This window comes from Nannospalax galili, unplaced genomic scaffold, assembly GCF_000622305.1.
Source record: "Nannospalax galili isolate Female #2095 unplaced genomic scaffold, S.galili_v1.0 scaffold389, whole genome shotgun sequence".
NCBI classification, from domain to species: domain Eukaryota; kingdom Metazoa; phylum Chordata; class Mammalia; order Rodentia; family Spalacidae; genus Nannospalax; species Nannospalax galili.
In genome coordinates this window covers 665012-671011 of record NW_008360310.1, presented here as the reverse complement: position 1 = coordinate 671011, position 6000 = coordinate 665012, and the positions used below count along the sequence as shown (strand labels likewise).

General features: G+C 45.9%; 1 protein-coding gene across 16 annotated transcripts in view; it reads right to left on the bottom strand.

Moving 5' to 3' along the window:
- Positions 1–6000, bottom strand: part of Dysf (dysferlin) — a 216495-nt gene that overhangs the window by 137445 nt on the left and 73050 nt on the right. The window lies entirely within an intron of this gene.

Here is a 6000-nt window from a genome sequence, read left to right as displayed (position 1 = left end):
GGAAGGAAGGAAGGAAGGAAGGAAGGAAGGAAGGAAGGAAGGAAGGAAGGAAGGAAGGACGGAAGGAAGGAAGGAAGAGATTGATTCACCCATGGTAGAGTACTATGCAGCTTCAAAAATGAGGACCCAGGGGCTGGAGAGATGGCTCAGCAGTTAAGAGTACTGGCTGCACTTACAGAGGACCCGGGTTCAATTCCCGGTGCCCACAGGGTGGCTAACAACTAACCCTAACTTGAGGGGATCTGATGCCTTCTTCTGGACATTGCATGTGGCATGGGTGCACCTACCTACATGCAAAGCAATATACTCATACACATAAAATAAAAATAATAAATAATTGTTTTTAAAAGAGTACCTTGTGTGCACAGAAATGAAACAATCTCCATGTTACACCACAAAGTATAAAAGCACAGGGAGAGCTGTGAGCTTGGTGTGCAAATACCTGAAGTGTGAACCTGAGACTCCACGGCCACATCTGCTGGAGCACACACAATGAAACCAGAATGATGTCAAAGAAAACTTGCTCAAGAAAGAGAGACAGCATTGTTGAGTAAGGTCCAGAGCAAGAGGAAGAATGATGGGTGGGTGGATGGATGGATGGATGGTTGGATGAATGGACAGACAGAGATAGAGAGATAGATAAGAGATAAATAGATCATAGACAGAAAAAAGATAGATGATAGGTAGATAGATGATAGATAAATGATAGATACATACATACATACATACATACATACATAGATGATAGATGATTGAGTGCTAGACAGATGATAGATAGATGGTTGATTGATAGGTCATATATAGTACATGCAGGCATTATCTAATTCAAAAATAAATAAAAACAAAAGAAATTTCTAACAGTGAACACCCCACCTACACTGTTTCTTGCCTCAACCTCCACCCAGGGAGTCTGTGCCCTCTAACCTAATAATCCCAGTTCTAGAAACTTCCCTATGGGAAAGCATAGCATGGAGGAAGAAGATTTCTGTACACTGATGTTTGTCACAGAGTTGTTTATTAGAAAGGAAAAATTTCACACATGCAACAGGATGCATGCCATCATGTGCTGAGTGGTGTACAGGACTGTGCATTGACCTGAGGAAGCATCAGATGATACAAGCAGTTTGCCAAACTGCTTACACAGAATTCATTCTAATTACTCACAGTAGTTACAATCCACAGTCACCCTCAACAATGAAACGGCGCTACCGAGTCATCATTCAGAGGAAATGGGTGAGGTCACCGCTGGCCTGCCACGTTTCTGCCAGACCTCTGCACAGCCCTCCTCTGTGGCTCTGCTGGAGACTCCTTGTTGAACACACTGCTGACTGGCTGGCACTGGGCTCACAGTCTACAACACCCTGACAAGGCACACCTGAATGAAGCTCACCCAGCACTTAGGGTGCCAGATATCAGCACAATGCTCTGAAGTCCCTGAATGGGGAGTGCCAACAAAAGGCAGAACATACCACTCCCCCCCAAAAAAAACTGGCACTAGACAGATCAAGGAATGGCCTCCTTGCTCAACAGAGAACCAGCTTGGAGGCTGAGGTGCCACCCTGGCCCCTCGACAGCCAGTCTCCAGCTGCAGAGCTGTGAGGGGGAAAGTGAGAGCCTCGGGAGAGAACAGACTGGAAGGTAGCAGCTGTGCTTCCTGAACAAGGCTTGCCTCTGGGGTAGGGAGACTGCAGACCCATGGGCACTTTTCATTTGTTTCTTCTCTAATTTTTTTAATTTTATATATACAATTTTTTTTTAACAATAAATGGGTTTCATTCTTGCATCCAGAAAAAAAAGTGTAAAAAAAAAAAGTGTGGTGGGGCACATCTTTAACCCCAGAACTCAGGAAGCAAAGTCAAGTGGATCTCTTTGATTTCAACGCCAGCCTGGTCTACATAGTGAGTTCTAGGTCAACCAGGACTAAATAGCAAGACCCTGTCTCAAAAAAAAAAAAAAAAACCCAAAGGCTTCTGTCCTGCCCTACATGTGCCTCCCCTTTCCTTATTGAGAGAGAGAGAGAGAGAGAGAGAGAGAGAGAGAGAGAGAGAGAGACCTCCCATCCTTTTCAGTAACTGTTCACAACTTGGATAGCAGCGCCACCAAGCGTTCATAAAGAGAAATGCAGAACTGTTCTCCTGTACTGTGCAGACAGGGGCAAAGCCCTGAGGCTCTTCCGCCAGAGATGGAAAGAAGAAGAAAAAAAAATGTGCCAGGCACCCAGGGAGGAGGGCAGGCACAATGAGATGGATAGAGGGAGATAAGGGTAGGGCTCAGGGCAGAGAGGAGGCCACGAATGCCCAAGGACCACGGAGGAGGCAGTGGGCCACCCTCCCTGCCATCTCTCCTCAGCCCCGACTCAGCCCTACCTTTCATGAAGGACCATGATGGGGGAGGGGGTGCTTATGCCTGCCACCTGTCAGCTTTCTCTAGTCAACTGCATCACCTCCCTAGACATCAGCACCCTAGAAAAATCTCGAAGGCCAGATAAGAGCATGACAGCATGAAGGCCCAGAGTGACCAAGGGTGCTGGGGGAATCAAGACACAGGAACTGTAGGGTGCTCAGCCTGGGCTCCAAGGAAAGTGGGTGACCTAAAGGGGAGGCAGTGGAGCCATTATTGAAGCATGCTAGAACTGTGGAATTAAACAACCAAGTTTCTCAGCTGGCAGGATCTTTCCTGACTTCTCAATAAGGAAGCCACATCCTCAGCCTGGAGCACAAATGTCCAGGCAAAACTTTCCATTTCCCTCTTTCCTTCATGCATCCTTCTGTACCAGAGACCAGCTCCGCATCACACACAGACCCCAAACCCAAACCAACACGTGCCTGCATGAACAAGGATTTACAAAACTTTGCCTTCTCAGAGGAATGGGGCTGGCAGGTATGTGACTTGGCCCACAACGTTCTCTGTCTCTGAGTCCCTGTGCTAGGCTCTGGGGTTAGAGAGCCACCACTAGCGACCTCCGTGGACAGTGTGGGCATGAAGCTGAAAAACAAATGACTTTGGCACATTAACTATAATACAGGAGCTGGGGGACAAAGCTCTCCCTTTAAAGCTAATCAAAAGGACTAGAGAGATGGTTCAGTAGTTAAAAAGCACTGGTTACTCTTGCAGAGTACCTGGGTTCAGTTCCTAGCACCCACATGGCAGTTAACAACTGTCTGTAACTCCAGTTCCAGCAGACCTGATGCCTTTTTCTGGCCTCTGAAGGTATTGCATGACATGGGGACACTTACATACATGCAGGCAAGACACTCATACACATGAAAAGTAAAAATAAATTTTAAAAATATATAATCAAGAGAGCAGGTTGGGGGCTGGAACTGTAGTGATAGAGCAGGGTACATGACACCTCCTCTGACCTCTGCATGTATACAGGGGCATGCACATCCCCCAACACACATGTGCATATATCACATATCTAACATATACACACAAAAAATACATTTTCTTTAAAGAGGAAGGGGTCTGAAAATGAGAAAACCAGCACTGAGCAACCCCAAGTCAGAGTCTTTTTCAAGCAGAGGTCAGTGGACATTCAGCGATTGGGTCAAGTGGTGCTGGGATGTAACTGTCCTTAGCTGGAATATCACTCCACTACTTGCCAGTTGCAAAGAGGGACATTTACTTTCACAAGGGGAAGACCTGCAGATGGCGCATTGAGTAAGGGGAGCCAGGATACCTGGCATTGTGACCTCCCATCATATCACAACACTGAAATGTGAGGAACATCTCATGAGAGTGTAATTCCCCCACCTTCGGTTCACAGGAAATACAAGAGCCAGAGGAGTAAATAAATACCACAAACAACCAGAGAAGTCCAGAACTTGCACAAATGGGCTCTCCAAAACACCTGTGTCCTGAGTTGTAGGAGGAGCACTGTGCTTCTGAGAAGAGATGACCAGGGTGATGAGGAGAGGGCTGGACCTCCCAGCATGTTTGAAGTCAAGTACTAGGCTAAGCATGTTGGACAGGAAAGAGGATCCCATGGGATGATGGACCCTGCCAGACTTCAAAATCATCCTTCCTACAGCCTTTGGATACCTCCTTGTGGACCAGTTTCATCAGACAACTCACCTGGGTGCCACCAAACTGACTGAATTATTTTCTGGTACTTGTGAACACATTCTCTGATTGGATGAAAGCCTTTCCCTCATGATGGTAAAAAGGCCTCCTACATGAGATAATTTAGGTTTGGGCTGCCTCTGTCAATTGACTCATATAATGCTAAATTAATCTTAGAGACAGGTGAAAACTGGCCCAACCTCCTGCCCCCAGTCCTCCTCTGGGTTAGATGTATTCCCTGTAAGGCAGGTTTCACCCCATACAAGATTATGTTCAGAAGGCCACCTCCCCTACTCCCTAGACTAAAGGATCCTTTTCAGAAAAATTGCTAATCAGTCTCTCTTAAAAATATCTCCAGTCTCTCCAACAGGTCCAGGCTACAGTCCATTCTAACATCTGAGACATCCTCCTGGCTCCCTCCTCTAGACCCTGCCCCACCCATTCCAAAAGGAGAGAGAGGCCAGAAGCTCCTGGTTCCATCGCTGGTTTAACTAGAATCCATGGCTGACCACCTTGCTTACAGGCCTCACAAATCCTTTTGTCCATCTCCTCCTGGGTCTAAAGATTGGGCCTTGCCTAATTGTTGAACTCTGTCAAACCACAGATAGCCTCTGTCAAATTAATGTACCTGAGAGCTCAGTACAACCCCGTCACCTTGGGATATTGAGTCAATGCTTGGACTCTGCCCTAAGTCCAAGAGATGATGAAATAGTAAAAGTGACTCCATTTTGGTCTAGCTGATTTTTGTTTTACCCTGTGCTTTTGCCCAGTCATTCCCACTGCTGCGTGCCAGCCATGAAGGCTGCATCTTTCAGGGGGCACATTGTTTCTACAATGCTGGGAAACTTCCAACTAGCCCAGTAGCATGTCCAGGTAACACATCCTCCCACCCAGCTATACCTGCATCTTCACAGAACCCACTGTCTCTGAAATTCTAAGAAACCAAAACTTTTTGTTAACTGAAAACCTCCTTGTTAACTGACCTGCCCCCTGGTCTGATGTAACTATGGTTATTGGCTTTGCCCCTGGCATGTTGTAATTGTGATTTTAAGCTTTATAAACCCCACTCTGTCTCCCTTCAGAGTTCTTTCGGGCATTAGCCCCCTCTCTGGCCACCGGTGAATAGAAGATTCCTAATTAAACCATTATTATGTGGCATTCCTCTGTGCCTCTCGCTTGCTATTACAGTACACTCGCATATATGCAGGCAAAACACACACATCAGAAGTAAAAAATAAGTAAAATCTTTTTTTGAAAAAAAAACTATGCTTTTATCACTTAGAGAAAAAAGATTGCCTGTCTTAACAGATAAATGAATAAAGAAAATGTGGCACATACACAATGGAATTGTATGTAGCCGTAAAGACAATTAAATCACGGCATTCACAGGAAATTGGGTGTAACTGGAACTCATTATCAGATAAAACAAGCTAGACTCAGAGAGACAAACAACACATGTGCTCTCTAAATTCAAAATTGCTTGTGTGGATTCATGTGTGTGTTGCTCGCGTGTGCAACAAGTTTCTGGACCAGCAAGATGGCTTGGAGCATAAAGGCACTTGCTGCGTAAACCTGGCAGCCTGAGTTCCACCCTTGGAACCCACAGTGGAAGGAGAGAACCAACTCCACAAAGCTGTCTTCTGACCTCCACACATACCCCCCACACATACATCATACACATAAACACCATGTTTTGTTTTGTTTTTTAATTAAGGGCCAGGGACCAGAGAGATGGCTCAGCGGTTAAGAGCACTGGCTCCTGTTACAGAGGACTGAGGTTTGGTTCCCAGCACCCACCTGGCAACTAACAGTCATCCATAACTCCAATTTCAGGGAATCTGATACCTTTCTCTGGCCCTCTGGGAACTGGACACACATGGTACACCTACATACATGCAGACAAAACACTCATACATGTAAAATAAAAAGGTTTTA